At 41.1% G+C, this 26,803-nt stretch overlaps 1 protein-coding gene and 1 pseudogene across 1 annotated transcript in view; one reads left to right on the forward strand and one right to left on the reverse strand.

Moving 5' to 3' along the window:
- LRMDA (leucine rich melanocyte differentiation associated) overlaps positions 1 to 26,803 on the forward strand; it is a 1,415,555-nt gene that overhangs the window by 355,978 nt on the left and 1,032,774 nt on the right. The gene's annotated exons all lie outside the window — the stretch shown is intronic.
- On the reverse strand, positions 17,677 to 17,781 carry LOC141106950 (U2 spliceosomal RNA; annotated as a pseudogene).

Below are 26,803 nucleotides of genomic sequence, written 5' to 3' on the forward strand. Positions count from 1 at the left end.
ACTCCTCTTCCTTAAATATGCACTAATGTCTGGCACTAACAGAGGGGCGGTCGTCTTCTGGCTATAGACATTCTACTGATTCGGGACAAGCTAGTTTGCTAGTTTGGTATGCAAAGTTGAGTTTCAGATTTCAGTCAGAATTTTCGGCATCAGCGGCCATTTGTGACCCCACTTTTTCCTTTTTTCTGTCTCACAGCAGAGGTGTTTTTTTCTGTTTTGCAAATAGTTTTTTTCTCTGCAGTAGTTATGATGTACTCTATCACCTCCACCTGCGAAATCTGACACACAGATGGCTAAAATTTCCCTTTCTGACATTGATCCTCCACAGGATTCTTGTTGAATGCAGAGTCCCTCTTTTCTTCAAAAGAGGAGACTCTGTCAGCCTAATTTCAGTCAACAGTTGTTTCTGTCTAACTATAGAAAACAGTATTTTAAAGAGATTCTCTGGCTTCCAGGTCCATATTTTCTAAGTGGATTCGACAGGTTGTTGTGGAGGCCTATAGGTGGCGAGATAGGGTTCTCTTTTCACATTTCAGCCCAATCCATTGAGTCAGTGAGTGCTTCAGGAGTTTTTCATCATCAGGCCTCTGTGTCTCAAATCTATATGACTTGCGACTTGGCCTTCTGATATATGTTCTCTACATTCTGTTTGGTCATTATGTCTGCCTCAGCAGATGCTGACTGTGTTAAAAGATTCTGCAAGTGGCTGTTTATTGCACTAGACTTCTGTTTTACAATGGATTTCTCTTGTTGGGCTGGTTCACCTGTGTTTGTGTTGGTGTGCTTGCCCCTCTGTTGGACTACTTTTTGGCCGCTTAAATATTAATAAACTGTGTCCCTCAATGGACAAGAGAGAAAATAGGAATTTGTACACTTTAAAACCCCTTTAGGGGAAGTATAGTGTATTCTCTTTTTTGAGTTGTTATTGCAGTTTATCTTAAACTAATTTATTATGTGGCTTTTATATTTTCCATGCATTCTGTTTTTTTGCTCTTCTATTAAAGGCGAAGTACAACCAAAGCTTGTTTGGCTGTACTTCTCCTGCGGGTCAGTTCAGTTCAGAGTGCAGTTCGTTTTTCACTCCTGTGACCCGTTTTCAGCAGAGAATGGGCTGAAGTCCGCTCTCTGCTGATGTCACAGAGTCAGTCCAGGCTCAGGGTCATAATGACCATGGAGTCAGGATCCGCCTAGATCCCTGGACTGACACCTGGCTCAGCCTCTCAGCGAGCCGCTGAGAGTCTGAGCCGGCTGCTCCTGCCACTCCACAGCTCAGTTCTTCATTGAGCGAGGAGGGGACAGAACAGAGATTGACAGTCCCCAGCTCTCTGCTTGGGGAGCTGTGAGAACCGAGTGATCGGCGATGTTCCATGGCTCGGTTCTCAGTGTAGAGGCGCTGGGGGACAGATGCAGCATTGGCAAGTATGAATAATAATAAAAAAAAACATACTTTTTTTTAAATATACTGCTTAATAACTGCTGAAGTAAAATAGCAACACAAAGGGTTGATTTACAAAAACTGGAAAGCACAAAATCTGGTGCAGCTGTGCATGGTAGCCAATCAGCTTCTAACTTCAGCTTGTTCAATAAGCTTTGACAAATCAAAAACCTGGAAGTTGGTTGGTTTCTATGCAGAGCCGTATTTTGCCATCTCCAGTTTTAGTAAATCAACTCCTGAGAGAGTGTATTGTTTTATTTGAGTTGACCTACTCATTGACTTGCATTGTAAAAAGAAAACATAAAGCACAACCATTGTAAAGCACAGGTAGGAAGCAGACCCTTTTGTATAAAATGAGAAAATATGACTGTACCCATATGCACATATACAGGTGCATCTCAAAAAATTAGAATATCATCAAAAAGTTAATTTATTTCAGTAATTAAATTCAAAAAGTGAAACTCATATATTATTTAGATTCATTACACACAGAGTAATATATTTCAAGCGTTTTCTTTTCATTTTGATGATTATGGCTTACAGCTAGTGAAAACCCAAAATTCAGTATTTTAGGAAATTAGCATATTATATAAGACCAATAAAAAAAAAACATTTTTAATACAGAAATGTTGGCTTACTGAAAAGTATGTCCATGTACAGTATAGTAAGTACTCTATACTTTGTCGGGGCTCCTTTTGCGTGAATTACTGCATTAATGCTGTGTGGCATGGAGGCGATCAGCCTGTGGCACTGCTGAGGTGTTATGGAAGCCCAGAATGCTTTGATAGCAGCTTTCAGCTCGTCTGCATTGTTGGGTCTTGGGTCTGGTGTCTCATCTTCCTCTTGACAATGCCCCACAGATTCTCTATGGGGTTTAGGTCAGGCAAGTTTGCTGGCCAACCAAGCACAGTGATACCATGATCATTAAACCAGCTATTGGTACTTTAGGCAATGCGGGTAGGTGCCACAGTCTGCTGGAAAATGAAATCAGCATCTAGAATCTAGCATCTAGCTCTAGAATTTCCTGGTAGAGGGCTGTGCAGACTTTGGATTTGATAAGACACCGTGGACCAACACCAGCAGGTGACTTGGCTCCCCAAATCATCACTGACTATGGAAACTTCACACTGGACCTCAAGCAACTTGGTATCTGTGCCTCTCCTTCTGTGCCTTCCTCCAGACTCTGGGACCTTGATTACCAAATGAAATGGAAAATTTTCTTTCCTCCGAAAAGAGGACTTTGGACCACTGAGCAACAGTCCTGTCCTTTTTCTCCTTACTTGGGTAAGACTCTTCTGAGGTTGTCTCTGGTTCAGGAGTGGCTTGACACAAGGAATGTGACTGTTGTAGCCCATGTCCTGGATACGTCTGTGTGTGGTGGCTCTTGAAGCACCAACACCAGCCGTAGTCCACTCCTTTTGAATATCCCCAAAATTCTTAAATGGCCTTTGCTTCACAATCCTTTCAAGGCTGCCGTTTTCCCTGTTGCTTGTGAAGCTTTTTCTACCAAACTTTTACCTTCCACTCAACTTTCCAATATTATGCTTGGAAGCAGACCATTTAAAGGCTCAAGAAACCTTTACAGGTGTTTTGAGTTAATTAGCTGATTAAAGTGTGACATCACAAGTCTACAACAGGGGTCTCCAAACTACGGTCCTCCAGTTGTTCAGGTACTACAATTCCCAGCATTCCTAGTCATGTCTGTGAATGTTAGAGTTTTACATTTCCTCATGGGACGTGTAGTCCCGCAACAGCTGGAGGGCCTTAGTTTGGAGATCCCTGGTCTACAATATTGAACTTTTTCACAATATTCTAATTTTCTGAGATACTGAATTTTGGGTTTTCACTAGCTGTAAGCCATAATCAAAATTAAAAGAAAATACTTGAAATACTTGAAATATACCACTATCTGTAATAAATCTATATAATATATGAGTTTCACTTTTTGAATTGAATTACTGAAATAAATTAACTTTTTGATGATATTCTAATTTTTGGAAACGCAACTATAGTTAGACATTATACAGGTTTTTTTTTAAGATTAAAACACATGAGGCTCAATTCACACAGCTAGCACCCTGGTATAAGGATACTTTTTAAAAAAAAAAAGTGTTTATTTAATTTTTTTTCATAATTTAACATACAAAACAAAGTGGAACAATCGCCATCTAAACCAAAGTGAAGGCTTTAATGTTGGCTATGCAGAGCCCCGCAATAGTAAGGAACAGAATAATACATATTATACCATCCACAAAGTATCGCAGCACAACCGTTAATATATCTAGACAGAATCAACTGTACAGTACACATGGGCAATCCATATCGACCAATAACAAAAGGAAAAAGCAGATGCAAAACATAACTACCACACATACTACCATCACTCAGGGATAAGGATACTTATCTGATGCAGAAAAATACCCGTCGGTCTGCCAGAAATGCACGCAGTTCAGTCCTGTGTGGGCTGACAACACACAGCATTTTGGTGACAGAATGATGTCAGCCCTGCCCAGTTGTTTTTTGCTAAACTACTCAAACACTCCCACTTCCATCATCTCAACAATACAGACACTAATTATTTTGTAATTCTAGCTAAGAACTAGGAGGGCTAATTAGGCTTTGATATAACACAGAATATGTAGACAACACACAGTTCAGCTCTTAATTTCCAATATGATCAACAGGTATTTTGTGCACTTATGAGACGGATATAATACAATGATTTTAATAGTATATTTAACAGACCAAATAGGAGAAGTTTTTTGTTAGGGTTTCAATACACTGCACATCACGTTCAGCGTATGAAATGTTCAGTAAGCTGTCTGACTTCAGTCTTACAATAGCAGATGGTCAAAGATTACAAACATACTAAAAAAGCATGCTTGTAGACTTGGGACATGCTGCTGAAGACAATCAGGAACAGGACTTGTTGCAGAAGACTGCTAGAAAACATCGCCATTACAACCCCTTTACAAATAATGCTCCCACATTTGTGTTCCCTACCAGCCACATAAAATTTGACTATCCATTTTCCACAACAATATAACAAGTGTTTGGCACAAAGGTTAAAAGCAATAATCCACATAAATGACAATATTATGCATATAAATGGTGAACTGGAACAAGGGATAAGAAAAGATAATAGTCCATGATGGTGTGCATAAAGTCGATGATGGGGTATAAAGCCCACATTCACGGCAGCCTTCCAGTGGGGATGGAAACCATATTCCCAAAAAGTACTGTAAGAAACAAAGAAAGGAGGCGCCTCTGGGTGCAGACTTAAAAACAATTTGAGTCGGCTGAGTCGGCTTGCTGACTCAGGAAACGCGTTGCATGTGTGTGACGTCATCGCCCCTCGCCTGGATTGCTGTTTGCATTCCAAGCCTCATTTTGGTACTCCTCCATCATTGCTGGCCGGTGGACACAGTGCATCTGAAAGACCAGTCTGATTACACATCCATGGCAGGGATGATCGACCTCACGGACCCCTCCAGTTACATCTGGGACTCTCATATACCTTTTTAACTCAACACAAATGTGAGTGCAATCTCTGTTGCTGCTCTTTTTATTAAAATTGTTTTTAAGTCTGCACCCAGAGGCACCTCCTTTCTTTGTTTCTTACATTTCCCACAATAAGAGACATTATAACAATTGGAGAAAAATATGTAAAAAGAGAAAAAAAGAAAAGACAGTATAGAAGTAAGAAAGAATGTGTAAAGGAAATAAACCAAACCCTTCAAATTGTACAAGTCAGTCTAATAAAAATAAACGTCTTTAATAACTTCGGCAGTTCTCTTACTGCACACACGGTACTACAGTGAGCATCTTCTCTTACTTTATCATTAGTGCAGGATCCAGCACAGAGTTGGGAGAAACATCCACAGGCATTAACTAAATCACAGGTCACATGATGCAGAGCAAAATGGGAAGTTCAGGGAGCCTTGTCATACTTTTCTAGGTTGAAAGCTGACAAGGTTTGAGTAAGCACCTAGGCAGGGAAAACACTGACTACTGGTTACTGGGGCCTGAAGGCAGTTCAATAAGTATCAAGAGCCACACACACCCTCATCACTAACTTCTTTTTAAAGTATAACTAAAGGCAAAACTTTTTTTTTCCCTTTGGTTAGAGTGGAGAGGGATTAGAACCCCTGTCAGTTTTTATTGCAAACTGTGCCCTCGTTATGGAGATTTACCCTCTGTACTGTTTACCTTTAACATTGAAAGTGAAAGTAAAGAAAATCACAAATTTTGGGTTGTTCCCAGAAAAGTAATAGAGGGGAAATGTTCTAATGAGGATGCTAGTTCTGGTGATCTGGTGTTCTCCAAGAGATTCCCCTAATTTGCAGGGATTTCCTCTCACTTCCTGTTTGGCAATGGGACATGAAGTGAAATCTCCACAAAGGGACACAAATGGCAAAAAATTTAAAATTACAGGGATTGTAACTCTCCCTTGCTCTATCCAAAATGAAAAAAAAAAAAAACGTTTTGGCTATAGTTCTTCTTTGTCATCTGATTTTCTGTGGCACTTAGAAAAATGTAAAAAGCTATCTGGATGGGATGACTTTTGATTCTGTAAACCCATTAGTGTTATTCCTTCAACCATTTCTTAGATTTTATGCTAAAAAAAAGGTTTTAGCTTTTACTAACTCCATGATCATTTTTCAAAGATTAATATAAAAATTTAAGTTCCTTTTCAATTTTTCTGGCACCTGTAAATGGCCCTTTTCTCACTTATCATTGCCACTACACTTCATTCCAGTTATTGTACTTTCAAGCTTTTCACTGACTGGAGAACATGAACTATCCATTGTATATTATAACGTTAACCACTTTAGAACCAGAGCTTTCTTTTGTTTTTCAGTAATGTACTGGATTATACATTATTTTTCTTTATTCTATCACTTCATAAAATTACATGCAATACACACATTCCAAGAATTTACTAAACTTATTTTCAGGATTGTAACTCTTTTGGTTCTTAAAATATAAGGGCAGCCCTGTGCATTGACTTCCATGGACTCATTGCTGAGTGGGATGGTCTGTCTGCTAGTATCACTTGACCAGTCCCAATGTTGTAACAAGAGAAATGTTGCCTTATAGATATATAATCAAATTATCACCTAAGAACAAAAGGTTGATTATAGCGAACTTAAGCACTGAGCTGGAGATGCCTAAAAATGCTTTGTCAAGCTTCGGGTATCTCTCTCACAAGTGGGCCGGTGAGGCAACTTGTGTAGTCGATGCTGCAGTTAACTTTTACAGTGCTGTAAGACAGCCTCTGAAGGAGGTATCTGGTGGTTGTGAGGAGGTACACATGGGAATATTTGTAGCAGAAGACACCTGCAGGTGATAGGATGCACACCATTACACGTAACTAATTAGCAGGTAATTGTCAGTATTAAGGCATTTGATACATTTGGAATTAACACTATTCCTTATTATACAGCTAGATTTACTTTGCTCTTGACCTACTTAAATTCGGAAGGTAAATTTGAATACATTTCATTTGTGTTTTAAATTCTCTTACTTAGAACCTTGAAACATTTTGTAAAATTAATTCAAAAAGTTTATTTTAATGTTGTGATAATACAGCTGTATTAAAACTTTACCATAAAACATGTTAAATAAGCACCAAGCTTTAAAACAGAAACAACAAGAAGTATGTTAGCATATTGTTATTGGATAACTCTTTATTAAATAAAATGTTGTAGAAATCACTGGCAATGGTTTTAGGGCAACCCAATAAAGTGACCTGACTCTGTGCTTCATTGCAAGTGGAAATGCACCAGTGTACTCCTGTAAGCTTTCCATACCAGGATTCGCCATCTCAGAAGCATCCATACACCAACATCTCCCAAAAATCAATGTCACCCATGATGCGTTTAAGAGCTAAATGCAGCCTTCTCCAAACAAAGGCTACTTAGTTAAACAATAATATACCTATATTATGTTCTGACACATATCAATACAACATGGCAATGAAAAAAAACCCACATCTGTCGCATACCTGTATGCAGAGCCTGAAATGATGAGTGTGGCCTTTTACACAGTTCCCATTCATGCACCCCTGGATGTTGAGATAGGGACCGCAGCAGCTAAGAAAAGGCACAATGGCCAAGGTGTTAGACACTGTGAGCAGGAACTTGGGAGTGCTTGTATCTGACGAGCACATGTACAGCTGGTGGTGCACTGTATAAACACCAAGCCCAGTTGATGGTGGAATCAGGTCCCACAACTGGTTGCAAGGACACCAGGACATAAGCAGACTCAGGGACAGGCAGAAGTTGGCAAAAGTCAACCATCGAGGTACAGAGTCACTAGGCAGAAATGTGGTCAGTAGTCTAGGTCTGTGTCAGTAGTGAAGGCAGACAGCAAACATGAGCAGGCAATGGTAATCCAAAAGCAAGGTCAGAATGAAGCCAGGTTAGCAATAGGATTAAGGATGCGCATCAAGACTGGATCACAGGAACAAGGCTAAAGACCATAGAACAAGTGCAGAGCTGAGGTTTAATTAGGCCGCTTGGCAGCAGTAAACATGCATGCACGTATGTGCACTCGCATGCCCCATGTGTGAGCAATGATGAATGTACAGTCTGTCTTTCATGTACATGCATTAGGCAGACAGGGCATCTTAGCCTGACGGCTGGCACCATGTTCCCGACAAGAGCTGTCACACAGTACCATATAACAATTGCAATCATATAATGTAATTCAGCTTTATCTGCAATCATAAAACTTTTTTCCCACATGCTATCAACACTCTTAAGCTTGAAAAATGTTTGTGACATAACACTTTGAGATCATCTGGTTTCCAAGTTTCTGTATCTGTTGATTTGTCAGTATGTGGTAAGGAAGTCTTTCCATAAGCTGCATACTGACACGTCATGTGTAGGCTTGTACCCTACACTCCATCTTGAACCCCATTGCCCATATTTTACTTATTCTGCTCATGCAGTGGCGGCAGTTGAAATTATGTTGCTGGAGGATTCAGTAATCTCTGACTTCTGGGTTGGACTTTACTGGCTGGTAATCCCCAAAAGTCATAGGTTTTCCCCCAACTAAGTTGGGGAGAATATTTTGTTGCACAGTCCATGTTTTGCTCCTCTTACTCCCTCCCTGCAGCCTCTGAGTCCTTCCCCTTTTTTACACAGCTCCCAGTGTGAGTACTAACCTCAGAGTATGGTACCCCTGTGCAGCCTGCAACTGCAGAAAAATTTATTTTTCACATCAAACATATCTCTGCATCTACCTGGCACTTTCTATCCGCACATCTCTGTTCACTCAGTCACTCTCCCTGCAAACTGCTCCTTATAATAAGCATCTCTATGATGATGTAATGCAACAAAAAAAAAAAAACTACACTGAATAAATACCTGAAGTGCTGAATTGATAACTTTCAACTAGTTATAGATAAGACTGCATAGAAAGAATGAATAGTTTGATGGTAGAACCACCCTAAAATATACGCAAAATGAAAGTATTACTAGAGATTATTTCACTTCCCTCTGACCTAGGCACCTCCCCCATCCGCTTAGAGGAGAAGTGAAAGAAGAGGTTTCTGCATGGTGGGTTTTGGATACAGCCGCAGAGAAGAAAGTTTTACAGGCAGGCAAGCATGAACATTTTTTTCCCTAGCTATTTTACAGAGATTGCTTAGAAAACAATGACATGCCTAATTCTGCTTTAAAGTGGATGTAAACCCAATGTCATCCTTTCTAAACTACTGCCATAGGGGTTATCTATAAGGATATACGTGCCTCCTGCATGTATCTTTACCTGTCAAATGTCTCCCCTCTGTCTGTTATGAGACCCGAAAAACTGCATATTCTGTGGGTGGGTCTGTTGTCTGGAGCTCGATGGGTGGAGTCGTGATGTCAGTAGACTCCCCGCCCACCTCTACACTCCCCTTGTCCATATCCATTTTCTCCTGTGTATTTCTAACACTGAACTTCTGCTACGATCTCTAACATCCAGTGAAAAGACAGGAAAGTAACCACATGACTTCAGCATGCCAAATCATGCTGAGCTGTGGAACAGCCAATCCTTGCAGAGCTGCTGAAGAAAGGAGTGGGGGAGGGAATTAAAAAATATTGCCTGTGTCTTAGGCTAGTGCACGAGATGTAAATCACCTGTCATTCACAGCAAGGGGGAGGATTTGACAAAGTTTTTCTCAGTTTGTCAAGATTTATCTCACTGAACAATAAAAGAGGATTGCTCAGAGCTGGATTAACTCTGTGTGGCAAGACTGGGCTCAAATTATAGGAACTCGTGTAATCTACAGTATGATTTAAAAAAAAAAAAAAAAATCCACTTTTAACTATAGAGACACATATAGCAGGTGCGTCTCTTTGGTACTAATAGCAGCTGCAAAGAAAAAGCGACTGCCCCAAGAAGGTTGCTCTACACAATGATTCCTAGCAAGAGTAGGATTAACGAGTGGTGAAGGAGCTGGGTGGTGTTGTTAAACCCCTTGCCCTTAGCAGGCCAAGTTACTGCTGCTGTGTCAATCCTGGTAACAGGCAATCGCTTCAAACTATTAATTGCTTACACTTGGTATTTAATATTATCTGCTAAGGGGCCTTTAACAAGACAAAAATGTTATATTCTTTTTGAATAGTTCAGTGCCACTAACAAGAAAAGAAAATTTCCTGCCAGGCAGAATCAAAAAACACTTCTGTGTTAAATCATGCCCCTATTCTTTTCATTTTTTTGTTAACAAGGATTACTTTGATTTTGAAGCAATTCTAGATGACATACTTGTGTCTTATTCTAATGACCTGTCAGAGATGCCTGTGGTCAGCAATATCTTAATCTGTAGCCTTCTGGTTTCAAAATAATCAGTAACATTTGTACTGTGTACTTACCCACACCTCTTTCCCCCACAGTCTTTGTTGTCTGCATTTTTTTAAATATATATTTCCTTCCTCCCAGCCCCTCCCCTATCTTTTTCTTCTTTCTCCCACCCCTTTTTTTATTTTATGGGAAGTAATTTGATTTTATTAATAGCTTTCTGTCTCAGATTTGGGTATCCGGCCGGATAGCTGCCGCACTGTCTGTGTTTCGCTCCTCTCCGCTTATTTTTCTCTTGTTAAAGTCATCAAACGCTTGACAGCTGCATAACTCTTTTTAAAGCATTCCTGCTCTGACAGGTATTACCGATATTCGTCATTTGACTTACAGTAAGTGACAGCTGGAATTAGTTTTATGCGGCAGTGGAAGCTGTCTCTGAGGTAGCAAGTCCAGTCAAATTTGTATTGTATTTCTTTAATGTGCTGCCTCTTCCAAGTGGATATTAAAGGCAGTGGGCAACTGGGAGAAGCTGTAGACAGAGCATATAATGCAGGGAGGTGTCTTGTTAAAGTTCCTTTTGCATTTGTTCTGTTTCTTTTCCGATTGGTTATTTATTCACTCCCTGGATGTGAAGAACGTTCTGAATATTAAATGCAAGGCAGTGCAGTGTTTGTGTACAAAGCTTTTATACAAGGTGACAGTCGGCTGTACGTTTTATGCATCAGATTACTGGCCCAACGATTTATATCCTGGTGTAAAAGCTTGGTGTCTCGTTGGGATCTACTGTTTTGTGAACACTATGGGTGCAAGACTTTCATTTCCATTTATGCATACATTTCTCCTTTTTTTACACAGGAAGCAGTAATTGTTTCCTTTGCTTTCTGTAAACTGCATACATAATCAGTTTTAATAAACAACGCATTCACTGGTAATTTAAGAAGCGCTTCTGTTTGTAACTTGAAGAGCCCATCAACTTCCTCAAACATTTCTTTTCTAAAAAAAATAAATAAAAAATAATTAAAAATTACAAGACATTGACTTTTTTGTTTTCATTAAACACACGCTCTGCATTAAAGTAAATTAATTTTACAGGCACAGTTGGTTTCTTTCTGCAGTCAAGTGGGACCGGCAATCCAATTTTTTAGTGTCACAAGGTCTCACAAGAATAATCTTTGAGCATTGCTACATAGGGGAGGAAAAATGAAACAAGAAAAATAAAATGAGCAGAGACAGATTGGTTTTATGTAAAGAGTTGGGTCATCGACAGGGGAGTAACGTGGAGTTAAGTACTTGTGACATCTCTCACCAACACAGCATATCAAGAGTCTATTTAAACAATCTCTCCCCTCAACCCCTGCTAGTTTACATTAGCTTAGTGTGTCCTTTTTTCAAAATACATTTTTTTTTTTTAGTTTTTTTTCTTTCTTACTCTCTTCTAAAATCCTAATCTTGTACAGCCCCCCTTTTTCGTTCCCAAGCACACACCACAGCAGTTGGCAAAACGTGTTAAATTAATTCAGTTGCAATTAGCAGATTTATGAGAGAGTCCCAATGTTATCCCTTAATTGGAGAGCATAAAACGGTAAAGCGAGTATGTGCTCCCTTCTCTTTGTGTAATAGGCAATCTGTCTTTGCCAAGGTGTGATGGATGGAGTGGTATCATGCCCTTGCCTTGCTTTATATTGGCTGTCAGCTCTTAACGGGGACTGAAGCATCAGGGTAACAAAAATTGATATAATGACTTAATGCGCCTTATTCTCTGTGAGCTACATCAGTTTAGAGCACTTCAGAGAGAAAAATGTGTGCAAAATATCAGAGGCTCATTTATCAAACTGTTTTCATTAACATACAGCCTGGCGCTGGCACTGCTCTCAATGAGAAGAGGAAGCTGCAGCAAAGAACAATTCATTTGGGGCCTCGTATTTCTTGGATGAAAGGAGCCATCTAATACAAAGGAAATAATGCAAGATGCTGCCTTTTTTTCCGTGTGTGTCTGGCCACATCTAGCCCCCTCCCAACTCCAAGCAGTGTCAAGTTTATTTTGGTTGTTTTGCAAAATTGGAGCATCAGCGGTGCATGCAATTAATGTTTCTTTTATGTCATTTAATTAGCAATAGACAACATAGTACTGGATTATATTTATATATATATATATATATATATATATATATATATATATATATATATATATATATATATATATAATGTGTATATATAATGTTTTTGTTTTTATGTAAACATAATAAATGCAATTTTTTTTCCCCTAAAAATATTTATAACTCAACAAATAGGTATATTGCATATTGCACAGAGTATGGTTTCTTGGTGCCCTACATTCATTCACAGGGTTGAACAACACACCTGATAGTTTATTCCCATGTGTTGTGACTGAACTATAAAGTGGCAATGCACTATTCCCAACACACACGTTCCTGTAGAAATGGCTGTGTGTATAAGTGGGTGCTGAAGCGACCACCGGCTGGAATTGTGTCAGAGCAAGAGAATGTCACTAGCACTCACCGATCACATTGCTACAGCAGATTTCAACGTTTCAGAGCCATGCAGGACCCCTTTATCATGCCAAATGAAGGGGTCCTGTATGGCTCTGAAATGTTGCAATCTGCTGTAATGAAGTGATCGCTGATTAAAGCTTTGGACCCACTCTAGCCGCTTTAGCCCCGGAAGATTTTACCCCCTTCCTGACCAGAGCACTTTTTGCGATTTGGCACTGCTTCGCTTTAACTGACAATTGCGCAGTCGCGCGACGTTGCACCCAAACAAAATTGACGACCTTTTTTTCCCTTAAATAGAGCTTTCTTTTGGTGGTATTTTTATTTTTTGCGCTATAAACAAAAACAGAGCGACAATTTTGAAAAAAAAGCAATTTTTTTTTACTTTTGCTATAATAAATATCCCCCAAAAATATATATAAAAACTAATTTTTTCCTCAGTTTAGGCCGATATGTATTCTTCTACATATTTTTGGTAAAAAAAATTGCAATAAGCGTATATTGATTGGTTTGTGCAAAAGTTATAGCATCTACGAAATAGGGGATAGTTTTATGGCATTTTTATTATTATTTTTTTTTATTAGTAATGGCGGCGATCTGCAATTTTTATCATGACTGCGACATTATGGCGGACACATCGGACACTTTTGACACTATTTTGGGACCATTGTCATTTATACAGCGATCAGTGCTATAAAAATGAATGGATTACTGTGTAAATGACATTGGCAGAGAATGGGTTAAACGCTAGGGGGCGATCTAGGGGTTAAGTGTGTCCTAGGGAGTGATTCTAACTGTGGGGGGATGGGGTACCACTCACATGACAGCGATCACTGCTCCTGATGACAGGAAGCAGTGATCTCTGTCATGTCACTAGGCAGAACGGGGAAATGCCTGGTTTACATAGGCATCTCCCCGTTCTGCTGCTCCGTGACACGATCACCGGGACACCAGCAGACATCGAGTTTGCGGGTCCCACGGGCACGGTCACAATGTATGCGGCGCGCGCCCGCTATCCCCACCAATTAAAGGGGACATACAGGTACGCCCATTTGCCCACCGCTGCCATTGTGCCGATGTATATCGGCGTGCAGCGGTTGGCAAGTGGCTAGAGATCCTTGGTGTACTGGTGACATTCTCTTGCTCTGGACTGTAAACTGAGCCTATCATCAAAAATAATAAGTAGCTGCCTACACATTCCTTTTTTAATTTCATCAGCACCAATGGGCCACCAAAATCTGCAGTATTCTGATATGCATATTTCAAAATGCTCAGACATTCAAGGGATGATGTCAATTTCCTGGTTCCCCGCTGTACTCAGTGGTTCCTCCCACCTCCCATATCATTAAAGCAGAGCTATACTTGCCTCGCCTACAGTGATCTGGTGTCCATGAGCACCCTCACCAGCCGCTTACATCTTCGGACGTTTTTCTGGGTTTCAGTCTTCTGCCAATTTGATTGGCTGTGCCTGGATAACATCACTTCCATGCATGTGTGGGAGTTTATTCATCTTGAAAGACGCTGAAATTGTACGCTGAGCTGTGTGTGCGCATCTTAGTGTACATTGCGAACCAGCAGGTAAGAATACTTTTATGCAAAAGAGACTTACTTTGTCTCTTCTACAACTGAAATCTGTCTGTTCATAAAAATGTACTATGTAAAATTCCACTTGAGGCTGGTTTCACACTATTGCGCATTATATGTGGGTTTCCCCACATCCAATTCGCATGTCAGGAGATTGTGACCCGCTCTCTATGGAGTCCTGTGCGTCTTCTGGTCCGTTTCAGGTCCGAATTCCCAAAAATTTGGATTGAAATCGGACCTGAAACGGTGAACAGGGATGCACTGGACCGCTGCTGTGAGCCGCTCCGCGCGGCAGTGTGAACCCAGCCTCACTGTCCCTTTCCCAAGCAGCACATATTCACCCTGTCTTTGCTTCACCACTCTTCAATTCAGCTGTCAGGAGTGTAAAATACACCTGGTATTTTGTATAGAAGAGCAAGTGATTCACTCCCTTCCTCTCATGTGCTTGCTGGTTAGCCTTGCTAACAGTCTTCCAATGGGGGCACATGATCCAATGACAACTGTCTAAGACAGAGGTGGTCAACTTGAAAATTATAAAGGGCCTTAAGTCCTATGTATAGTCCTCAAAACTTTGAGAGGGCTTCACAGTGGCAGTGTATTTTTATCTGTTGAGGTGCATCACATTGAGTTAGGCAGCCCATTCAAAATGATTGAGGTTTATTGCACCTCAGTGCCCAAAAATATTGGTTCTGCTGCATTTCTTGCAGTGCACCACAATTCAGGCAGCAGAGAAAGTAAGAGTAAAAGAAGCCTTATCGTGGCTTTAAAAAATAATAGTAACTTCTACCATTAATGTTAGTGGATGAAAAAATACCCCCAGTATGGTGTCAGTGACTGTAAAAATAATCCTACTAATTCAGTGTGATTTTTTTTTTTTTTTTTAGCCCTTTGAATGCCATGAATTTTGGTGTACGCCATTGGCAGTGAAAGGCTTAAAGCTTGCACTGTGTTTGTGTATGTGTTTGAAATAGAGAGTGAGACCATTCCAGCACTCCATTCAATGTAAATGCCTTGGTGCTCCACACGAAAGAGATAATACAAAACGACGTAAAGTAGGCACTCAGAGGGCTTCAAAAGGAAGAATGTACAGAATGTTCTCTGTTCTTCTATGGAAGCCCTTCGAGTGCCTATAATATTTTTTACAGATTTTGATTTTATTGTATACTGCTGTTTATCGGAACCTTGCAAGGTACAGTGACAGGTGTTAGCAATGCTTTTCTTATATTATGATTGTCAGCCTGCTTGTAAAGCTGTTTCAAAATCTTGCTTTGAATCAGGCCCTTAGGGCTTCTGTTATACCTGCTGGACGTTGATATATGATACATAAGAAACTGAACTTTGAAGAATATATTTACTGCATTCAGCAATATTCATTCCTCTGTTATCAGGCTTATAGTTGTAGGATAAATTTAATACACACAATCCTCTTTGCAGCACCAATTAGTTTGTAGCTACAATCAATAAGATGTGATGGATGACCTGATGGAAAGGACTGATCATTTTACTACATTGATTACCTTGTAAGTTCTGAACATAATAAGAAATTATTAGCAGTGACTGATTTTGTGTGCTGTCTAATGTGAGTAATTTGATATTGTCTTCCTACAGTTCCTGTGTTTTGAAAGTGACAATACAAAGATTTTTTTAAACGCAAATTACATTTTTAAGCAAACTTAGGAACTCTGGTAATGGTCAGCATTTGGATACACAAACACATCATACAAAGGGCCCATTCACATAGCATTGTGTTAACGTGCAGAAATCCAAACGTTCAACACACACTATCACACATTAACACTCAGTGGTATTCTAATGCACATGCCAGGGGCTTTAACATGCATTGCACTTAAAAATAAGGGATGCAGTACTTTTTTCAGCATAGTGCAAGTCATTTTGCTGCTATGCATTACACTGCAATGGACGACCGCCTGCCATTGAGAATGAATGGCATCACACCTAGCATGTGTTGCCGTGTGCTGTGTGATAACGTGTGCTAAATGCACAGAGTTCCCCACTATGGTGTGAATGAGTCCTAAAGAAAAGAAAAACAGATTGAATGGAATATCTTGCCAGAACCTACTCAGTCTTTTCAACTTTGTATGTGACATTTATTCGTGTTGCCCGGTATGCATTGCAAGACAAAAACAGAACATTCCATAGCTCAACTCGCCAACCAGTCTGCCAACCAACCAAATTAACCTGTCCAACAGTCTGCGTTAAAAACAGGGGTTTAGCTAGCACGCATTTGTAAACGCATTTTTTTTTTTTTTTGAAAGGCTATGGTGTGCATAACACACCCAAAAAACTTCATCCGGTGCCAAAAAATGTGCACACACATAAAGAGTGGTCACAAAAAAGTGCAATGGGTACACAGATGTACCAATTTCCTAATCCCCCGGGGCGTTAGCTTCCAGACGGGGACAAAGGTACTTTACAATGGTCTATCTGGCCGAAACCAGACAGACCCCGTTCTCTGGAGGGCCTGCCGAAACAGAACCGACCCAAGTACTAGGTAAGGCTCCCCCGAAGGGAGACCCCATGAGAGAGGGTGAACTAAGCCAAAAGGCCATGTCCACCCCTTCCCAAGACTTTCAGGGCTGGCCCGAGGACCCGCATCCTGACTCATCACACAGTGAGACAACGTGTACAAACACAAAAAGACAAAACGTGACAAACATAGGCATCAAATAAATAAAAAGAAAGTGGGGAAGGGATAGTGAAGAGGAGAGTGAAAAAGGTGGTCATTGTGTAAAACAATGACCAGGCCCTCTGGCCAGGAATAAAAAATTCCTCTGGTCCCCCCCAAAAGGCCCGGCCCAAGAGGCAGGTGCTAAAAAAGCGTGTTCTATGGTGCAGTGACCGTAGTGCCTCAAATCAAAGTGACTGCCACTCACAGTGATTATTTGGCACCCCTGGACTGCCACTCCAGGGGCACATACTCCATAGGCTTTCAAGACCAACCCTGGCCCATGGCCCGGACCACAGCAGCCCCCACTGCAGACAGAAAAGGCATAAAGTTCAGGGAGCTGGGTGAGAGCCCTTGCCCCTAAGGCTCCACCTTTGCTCCCATCACCCCTTCCAATTTCACATTCGGGTAGATACTAACCACTCCCCCTCACCAGCAAAAGGGGAGTAAGCGTTCTCTTACCCGAATAACTGTCCATAGCTAGAGCTACCACAATCCAGGCCAGAAGGCCAGGGACCCGACCCTCCGGCCAGACCAAGATGCAACACCCATCCTCACCAGGAGCACCCTTCCAGACGGCTCAGACTCAACCATTGGCCGGTCCCCAGTCTTTCTGTCGGGCAACCGGCATAGTCCCTGCTGAGTACCGCCCTTCCAGGCACTATGACACCATTGGATTTGCTGGCCCTCCCCAACGAGAGTGACACAGTGCCTCCTCTGGAAACTGATAAGAACAGATACTACACTTGATCTTAGCCAAAAGGCCGAGAAACGCATGCATAAGCTGCAAGGCCTCTTCACGGCACCCTGTGTATGCTTGCAGTCCTAACACTACTGAATTTATAAGCATATCCACAATGGAAGCACATGCATTAAATGGATAGATGAGGGGCAGGTGGGCCTGGAGGGAGCCCAACCCACCTTAAAGGAACAGGAGCACACTGGACACCCAGCAAGAGCACAATGGCAGCAAAGGTATACAGTGTGTCCCCAGACAAATATACATCAGTAACAAACAAATGGCCCCTTCCCCCACCTATAACTGGCCTTCACAGCAAGGAGCACATGGAAGGGCTATCACATGAAAGACAAAAACAGAACATTCCATAGCTCAATTCACCAACCAGTTTGCCAACCGACCAAATTAACCTGTCCAACAGTCTGCGTTAAAGACAGGGGTTTAGTTAGCACGCATTTGGTGACAATTGCGCAAATGCCTTCCTCTGAATTTTTCTGTCTTCTTTTGCTGCTACTAGGTGGTGAGCTTATAGTGGGGCTCTCACCCCACCTTTAACAAACCTGACTACATTAATGCAATCTATAGTAAAACTTTTAAAGTATACCTGCCTGCCTCCTTTTTTGCACCGTTTCCTTTTTGCACTGTGTCTTAGCACTCTATCCCCACCACCAGTCAGAGTCTATCACTGCCAATTTTAAAAACTGTCATCGGCAGCTGCCCCCTTTTTCCTTATTTACCTGCCAGCCCACTGATGACGTTTGTGCCTCATCTGGTGCATGCTTTGTAGCACATTACACTAATCTGTTGAAACAGATTTCAGTGTTGTATAGTACATCCACCTAATCTCACGCATACGCCGTACAATATTGCATTCATCAGTTAAACAAAAGAAAAACCGTGATCTTCCCAGAGATCTCATGAGAAAAGAAATCTCCCTGGAAGGCACTGTGATGTATCCTTCTCAAGGTGCTCCTGTGAGGCCCTGGCTATGTCACCAGTACCTTTTATAAAACCAGAAAGTAAATTCAATTAAAATATACATTTCTCAATAAATGTTTTCATTTATCTTAGAATGGAATGTATTTATTGATGTTCATGCATCTGTGTTTTTTTTTGTTTGGGTGGAAAAGCCCACTTTAATTCTACACCCTTGTTCCTGCTTGATTTGGCAACAAATTTTATTTTCAAGTGTAAGCAGAAGTAGTTGACACAAGGTTTGCCAAACAATGTATTTCTAACTACCTTTAAACTCATGGGCACTTAGGGCTCATTCACACCTATGCTTGTACCTTTGTCTCATGTTACCTTTTTTTTATTATTATTTTTTTTTCTTATGGGACTGCTCACTTCTCTTTAAAAAAAATTTGATACTACTCTCTGCACTCGGCATAGCTGATACTCATGGTAAATTATTTTAATGATGGTTGCCAGGTGCAACTGAATTAATGAGCCACACATTGTGGTAAAGGAATGTGTGATCAGACCTACAGCTTGATTTTAATTAATTTCAATCTTTTATATAAATTAATTGTAACAGATAAAGTAGGTATACTTATAGTAATCTCCTTATTTAGATGTGGTATCTGTTCTCTATTATCTCCCTCTCTTCATATCCTTACAATACTGGCATTGGAGCCCATTCTATGTTTAATAGGAATTGTTAAAAAAATAAAATAGGATTAGGGTAAACATGGGTGCGTTATCCATCCATTCTCAGAGGTACTTTTCTTAACCACTTGCTTACTGGGCACTTAAACCCCCTCCTGCCCAGGCCAATTGACAGCTTTAGCGCTCGCACTCTTTGAACGACAGTTGGACGGTCATGCAACACTCTGCCCAAATTCAATTTCTATAGTTTTTTTCACACAAATAGAGCATTTTCTGGTGATATTTAATCACTGCTGGGTTTTTATTTTTTGCTAAAAAAATGAAAAAAAAAACAGAAAATTTTGAAAAAAAAGAATAAAAACAGTTTCAGAGTTTTGTTATAAAATTTAAAAAACTGGTCATTTTACTCCTTCATTGATGTGCGCTAATGGGCTGCACTGATGGGCACTGATAGGCAGCACTGATGGGCACTGATAGGTGGCAATGGTGGGCACTGATGAGGTGGCACTGATAGGCAGCACTGATCGGTGGCACTGGTAGGTGACAATGATGATGAGGCACTGATAGGTGGCACTGGTGGGTACTGATAGGTGGCACTGGTGGGCACCAGTAGGCGGCACTGATGTGCATCTGTAGGTGGCACTGGTGGGCACTGGCAGGTGGCACTGGAGGGCACTGCATTGCAGCAGTGCCTCTCTGTGTTCAGGACCGATGTCCCTCTGTCAGAAGCCGGTGATCCTCTTTTTTTTCCCCTCATGCCGTCAGCGTGAGAAAAAAAAGCAGATTACCGATCTTTTGTTTACATAACGTGATCAGCTGATAGCTGATCACGTGGTAAGGGGGCAGGGGCGCATAGGTGGCTCATGCACAGGAGGACACCTCTTGGCAAATAAGGCTGTAGCCATCATTCGGCTATAGCGCGGGCAAGAGGTGGTTAATGTTTATTTCAGTGGAAGTGATTAAAATAGGGGACAGCTCATTATGTGTTTGTTTTTTTTTCACTGGGAGGGGATTAGCTTCAATTGTATCCATTTATTAGATATTGTCAATTATTTTTTACAAGTAAGTGTATGTATTTCTGGCTCATTGGGGTTGACTTGCTAAAGGCGAATTGTCTGTTCTCTTTGCAAGGAAATTTTCCCTTAGCTTAGTGAATGCTGTGAATCTCTGCTGACTGCCATCATCCAGTCACGCAAGCAAAAGTAAAGTTTTTTTTTCAAATTGGTTGGGTATTCTTTGTGAAGTAAATTTTCTCCACCTTCATTAAGCTAAGGACCCCAGAAAAAGACCTGTTAAAACTCGCTAGTTTACAAATTGAGGAAATTCCACACCATTGCTTTTCTCACTGGAAATTACCTTTAAAAGTCATATACAGTTCTTTTACTGGTAATGGAAAACCCTTTTGTGACAGCTAAGGATGTACAGAAATCTCTAAAACAGGAGAAGCCACTGCTCTCCAAATTAAACATTCTTGTTCATTTCAAGCATGCTGAAGACCACATGGATACTCCAGAGTTCTACTTGAACTGTGTCCTGGGGAGAGGACCAAAAAAGTTAAACTTTAAGTGTACACAGTGTTCTGTTTGTAAAAAAAAAAACACTGCATACCAACACCAAAACCTCATCCTGCTGTAAAGCACGGTGATGGAATTTAAGTTCTATGAGGCTACCTTAGGGCCTGGACAGCTTGATATCATTGTGGGACCTACTGTAGATGTTTTAAGCTGTATCAAAAAATTATACAGCCGACTCTCAGGAGTTTTGGTGATGATCTAAGACTCAAAATATGTTTGGCATGCAACAATTGATAAATAACCTAGGACTAAATCAACAACAGATTAGCTCAGGCAGAAGAAACCTTAAAGTTTAGAAAGCCATATTACAGCAGAATTTTCAAATGGGTGTGTCAAATTATAAGTTAAATTGGGTAATTCATCAACTGTATCCTCTTGCGATTAAAATACAGTTACACATAGATTGATTATATTAGTAAGTTGATTAGTAATCACTTTTGCAAATCAGAATTTCTGCAATATAAACAAATAAAGCTTTACCATGAATATTGTATTATAGTTAAAGTAGAACTAAGGGCAAACTTTTTTTTTTCATTTTGAAGACAGTAAAGAAGGGTTAAAACCAATGTCAGTTTCTATTTTTGTAATCTGTGTCCAATTGGGGAAATTTCCCTTCACTTCCTGTCCCATGGCCAAAACAGGAAGCGAGCGGAAATCCATTGAAAATGAGGGCATCCTTGATTGTCACCAGGGTCACCAGAACTAGTGTCCCCACTAAGATTTTTCCATTACTCTTCTGGAGACAACCCAAAATTTTGAATTCTCTTTTACTTTCATTTTCATTGATAATGATAAACGTGACAAATAAAAAGAGTGAATCTCCCTGACGGGGGCACGAGCAGCAATATAAATCTGACAGGTGTTCCAATCCCTCTCCACACTATCCAAAACTTAAAAAAAAACTTTTGCCTTTAATCATACTTTAAGGCATGAATCCAAAATGCCTACACAAGGAGCCCATTTATTAACAAGCTATTTGGCTCTAGTGCTGTCATACTGCTGCTTTAAAATCGAACTGTAAAACAAAGGAGTGAGCCCCATTCAAATGAATTACTGTATCAAAAAAAAAAGCTGGAAGGAAGAAAGAACCAGATACATTGGGGTTGATTTACTAAAGGCAAACAGGCTGTTCACTTTGCAAAGGACGTTGTACTCTGCAAGGGAGTTCTCCCCAGGGCTTAGTGAGTACGTTGCAATTTCACTTTGCAAAGAATACCCAATTGCATGCAAGGAATATAAAAAGCAAAATTTTTACCTGCACATGATCGGATGATGGACGTCAGCAGAGCTTTACCTCATTCACTAAGCTCTGGGAATAATTCCTTAGCAAAGTGCACAGTCTATTTGCCTTTAGTAGATCAATCCCATAATGTGTCATAATCAGCTTTTCTGCCAATCATGGAATTTTCTCTGCTGAATTATGCAGGGAATATGCTGTGCGATGCCTAATGCCCTGTACACACGATCGAACATTGATCGGACATTCCGACAACAAAATCCATGGATTTTTTCCGACGGATGTTGGCTCAAACTTGTCTTGCGGTCGCACAAAGTTGTTGGAAAATCCGATCGTTCTGAACGCGATGACGTAAAACACGTACGTCGGGGCTATAAGCGGGGCAGTAGCCAATAGCTTTCGTCTCTTAATTTATTCTGCGCATGCGTGGCACTTTGTGCACCGGATTTGTGTACACACGATCGGAATTTAACCGATCGGATTTTGTTGTCGGAAAATTTTATAGCCTGCTCTCAAACTTTGTGTGTCGGAAATTCCGACGGAAAAAGTCAGATGGAGCCCACACACGATCGTAATTTCCGACAACACAATCTGATTGCACTTTTTCCATCGGAAAATCCGACCGTGTGTACAGGGCATTAGGCTCTATACCCCTGCCTGTATTTTATGAATGACTATGAAAAGGCAGGCGCAGTTTGCACTAAATATTGTTGAGTCCTGAGGAGAGAGGATAGTAATAGCCAATCTCCACTATAAATAAGTCTTCTGTTTCCACTGTCTGTCAACAGGTAAAGTGATCAGATATCTCTGTATCAAAATATGAATTGTGGGCGTGGCCATGATAAAACTGCTGATCACTTATCAATGACAGTATAAATTGTTTATTATATTTATTATGAGTATGTAAGGCTGACAATTTACATGGCACTGTACAAATTGTACATTAAAGCGGGGGTCCACCTATCTATCGTTTTTTTTTTTTTGGAGTTCATTCACAAACTTTTCTTCTCATGATTATCTACTCACATGTTCTGTGTAATAAGTCCGCCTGTGTCAGATTTCGTTGTAAAGAATAACTTATAAAATTCACTGAAGGTGGTTTCCATCTTCATTGTGGGCATTTGAAGCCCACAAGCATGTATTTCCTGGATGCGGTGAATGCTGTGCTCCCAGCATTCACCGAGATGTTGTGATGACGCTGTTGCACAATGCATGCTGGGAAGCCTGAGACTAGCTCCCAGGGGACTGTGGGAGGTCTGGGAGAGGCTAGAAACACGCCTACTCCCATGGGAGGAAAACCAGGAAGTGCTAAGAAGATTGGAAAAAAAAGGTAATTACGGCGATTTTAATTTTTTTACACAGCATATCAGCATCTAGGCAAGGAAGAGAATGCATAGAGATAATGTTCAAAATTTGGGTGGAACCCTGCTTTAACTTCAGTCCCTGTCTTTAAGCACTTTTCAGTCTAAGTTCCCTACATTACATGCATGCATACACATATTAGGGCCAAACATAAAATCAATTACCTAATGTCTTACTATTTTAGTCAGCTTTAAATGTTTGTTGTACATCCGAAAGAAATGTTGGTTGAATAACATGATTAGGGGTGGGCAATTCAATTTCCCAAAGGACTGCATGAAAAACTGGGACTTGTGGAGAGCCAAACTTAATTCTGGTCAATATTAGTTTTGGACCTGGGAAGGTCAGTAAGTGTATAAACATATAAGAAATAAACACCTGGCACTAGGAATAACTGGTATAAATGCTCATGAAATGGGTCTCTTTCAGATGGGAGGTCGGGGGGGGGTTAAAAACAGGCAGCTGAGCCCATGTCCCTGTTCACTCGAGAGTGGTAAAAATGTGTCAGCTTGCTTGAAATATGTTTGGTGTTATAACAGATGTTCTCTGAGCTTTATGCCTCATACCTTTATCACGCTTACTGCAATATTGCACTTTTTTTTAATTATAGTCTATTTTAGTAGCTGGGTTAAGGCCATAACAGCATCAGACTGAGAAATACCCTAAAAAGTTTTGGTGATAGTCAAAGAGGAGGATAAACACTAGGGGCAGTGTCTGCCACTCCTTCATTAAGGTGTACGTTTATGATCGTGAGATAAGCCACGATATTGACTATGGCACCTTATCTCTGCTGTGCAGCAGTTTATGAAGCTGTGATGAGTGAAGATAATGGTCTCCTCTTCTCATCATGGCTCAGTGAGAAGCTGACAGTGAAAGGAATGCCATCTTCGGTAAGGGAATCAGGAAGTTAAGCCTTGCAGCTTCACAGCCTGGTTCCCTACTGTGCTTGCGCGATCCCACAGGTCCCTGCTGTCTTCTGGGACCTGTGTGTCTCCCAGAAGACAGTGGGGGGGGGGACGGAGGCGGCGCCGGATATGGCGTAGATAGGTACGTGGATATCTATGCCTGGAAGTTTGAGCAAATACCTGGATTATACTGGTATCTGCTCTCCCCTCACCCCTGAAAGGTGCCAAATGTGACACCGGAGGGGGGAGGATTCAGAAAAGTGGAAGTTCCATTTTTGGGTGGAACTCCACTTTAACTCGTGTTTGGAGGAAGAAAAATGCTAACTATGATCCTAAGAACACCATTCCTACAGTCAAGCACAGGACTTTGCCGTATTGAGGGGCCAAGATCCATAAAGACATGGATGAGCGAATTTGGGGGTGGAGGAACTTTACTAGCCTGCTCAGAGTTCTGACTTCAACCCGAAAGAACACCTTTGGGATGAATTAGAGCGGAGGCTGTGAGCCAGGCATTCTTCTGCAACATCAGTGCCTGACCTCACAAATGCGCTTCTAAAAAAATAGTCAAACATTGCCATAGACATACTCCTAAACCTTGTGGACAGCCTTCCCAGAAGAGTTGAAGCTGTTATAGCTACAAAGGGTGGGCCAACTCAATATTGAACCCTACGGACTAAGACTGGGATGCCATTAAAGTTCATGTGCATATAAAGGCAGGTGTCCCTATACTTTTGGTAATATAGTGTGTGTGTGTGTGTGTGTGTGTGTGTGTGTGTGTTATATACAGTATCTCACAAAAGTGAGTATACCCCTCACATTTTTGTAAATATTTTATATCTTTTCATGTCACAACACTAAAGAAATGACACTTTACTGCAATGTAAAGTAGTGAGTGTACAGCTTGTAAAACAGTGTAAATTTGCTGTCCCCTCGAAATAACTCAACACACAGCCGTTCATGTCTAAACCACTGGCAACAAAAGTGAGTACACCCCTAAGTGAAAATGTCCAAATTGGGCCCAAAGTGTCAATATTTTGTGTGGCCACCATTATTTTCTAGCACTGCCTTAACCCTCTTGGGCATGGAGTTCACCAGAGCTTCACAGGTTGCCACTGAAGTTCTCTTCCACTCCTCCATGACGACATCACGGAGCTGTTGGATGTTAGAGACCTTGTGCTCCTCCACCTTCCATTTGAGGATGCCCCACAGATGCTTAATAAGGTTTAGGTCCGGAGACATACTTGGCCAGTCCATCACCTTTACCCTCAGCTTCTTTAGCAAGGCAGTGGTCGTCTTGGAGGTGTGTTTGGGGCCGTTATGTTGGAATACTGCAGGGAGTAGTATGAGGGGATCATGCTCTGCTTCAATATGTCACAGTACGTTGTACGTAGTATGTTGGCATTCATGGTTCCTTCAGTGAACTGTAGCTCCCCAGTGCTGGCAGCACTCATGCAGCCCAGACCAAGACACTCCCACCACCAGGCATGACTGTAGGCAAGACACACTTGTCTTTGTACTCCTCACCTGGTTGTCGCGACACACGCTTGACATCATCTGAACCAAGTAAGTTTATCTTGGTCTCGTCAGACCACAGGGCATGGTTCCAGTAATCCATGTCCTTAGTCTGCTTGTCTTCAGCAAACTGTTTGCGGGCTTTCTTGTGCATCTGTCAAGGCTGGGCTCAGCCTTTCCTTCTCTGAGCTGGCCGCTCAGCTGTCGGCTTATTGCCAGCTCCTATCGCTCCACGGTGACTCACCTGTTGATGATATTCTGCTCAGCAGTCTTGCCTACTTAAGCTGTCTAGCCCAGATGATCTCTGCCTTCGCTTTGGTAAACATCACAGAGACTGCATTCCTGTTAAAGACTTGCTTGGCTGACATTCCTTCTGGCTCCAGATCCTGTTTGCTGTTCCATTACGCTGTTCCCTGGCTTCCTGACTTTCTGGCTTGCCTGACTATCCCTTCCAGGTACCGAACTTTGGCTATGTTTTGACTACGTTTGTTCTATTTACTTTTATTATTAAACAAGTGTGATTTAAATGTAAAGTTATGCACTTGGGGGCTAAGAATATGCATGCATCATACATGCTAGGGGGAGTACAACTGGGGGAATCCGTGGTGAAGAAGGATCTGGGGGTTTTGGTAGATCATAAGCTCAATAATAGCATGCAATGCCAAGCTGTGGTTTCCAAAGCAAGCAAAGTCCTTTCTTGTATTAAGAGAGGTATAGACTCTAGAGAGAGAGATATAATTTTGCCCCTCTACAAATCATTAGTAAGACCTCATCTGGAAAATGCAGTTCAGTTTTGGGCACCAGTCTCAAAAAGGATATCGGGGAACTGGAGAAAGTGCAGAGAAGGGCAACCAAACTGATAAG

This window comes from Aquarana catesbeiana, linkage group LG08 (genome assembly GCF_042186555.1).
Source record: "Aquarana catesbeiana isolate 2022-GZ linkage group LG08, ASM4218655v1, whole genome shotgun sequence".
Classification (NCBI taxonomy): domain Eukaryota; kingdom Metazoa; phylum Chordata; class Amphibia; order Anura; family Ranidae; genus Aquarana; species Aquarana catesbeiana.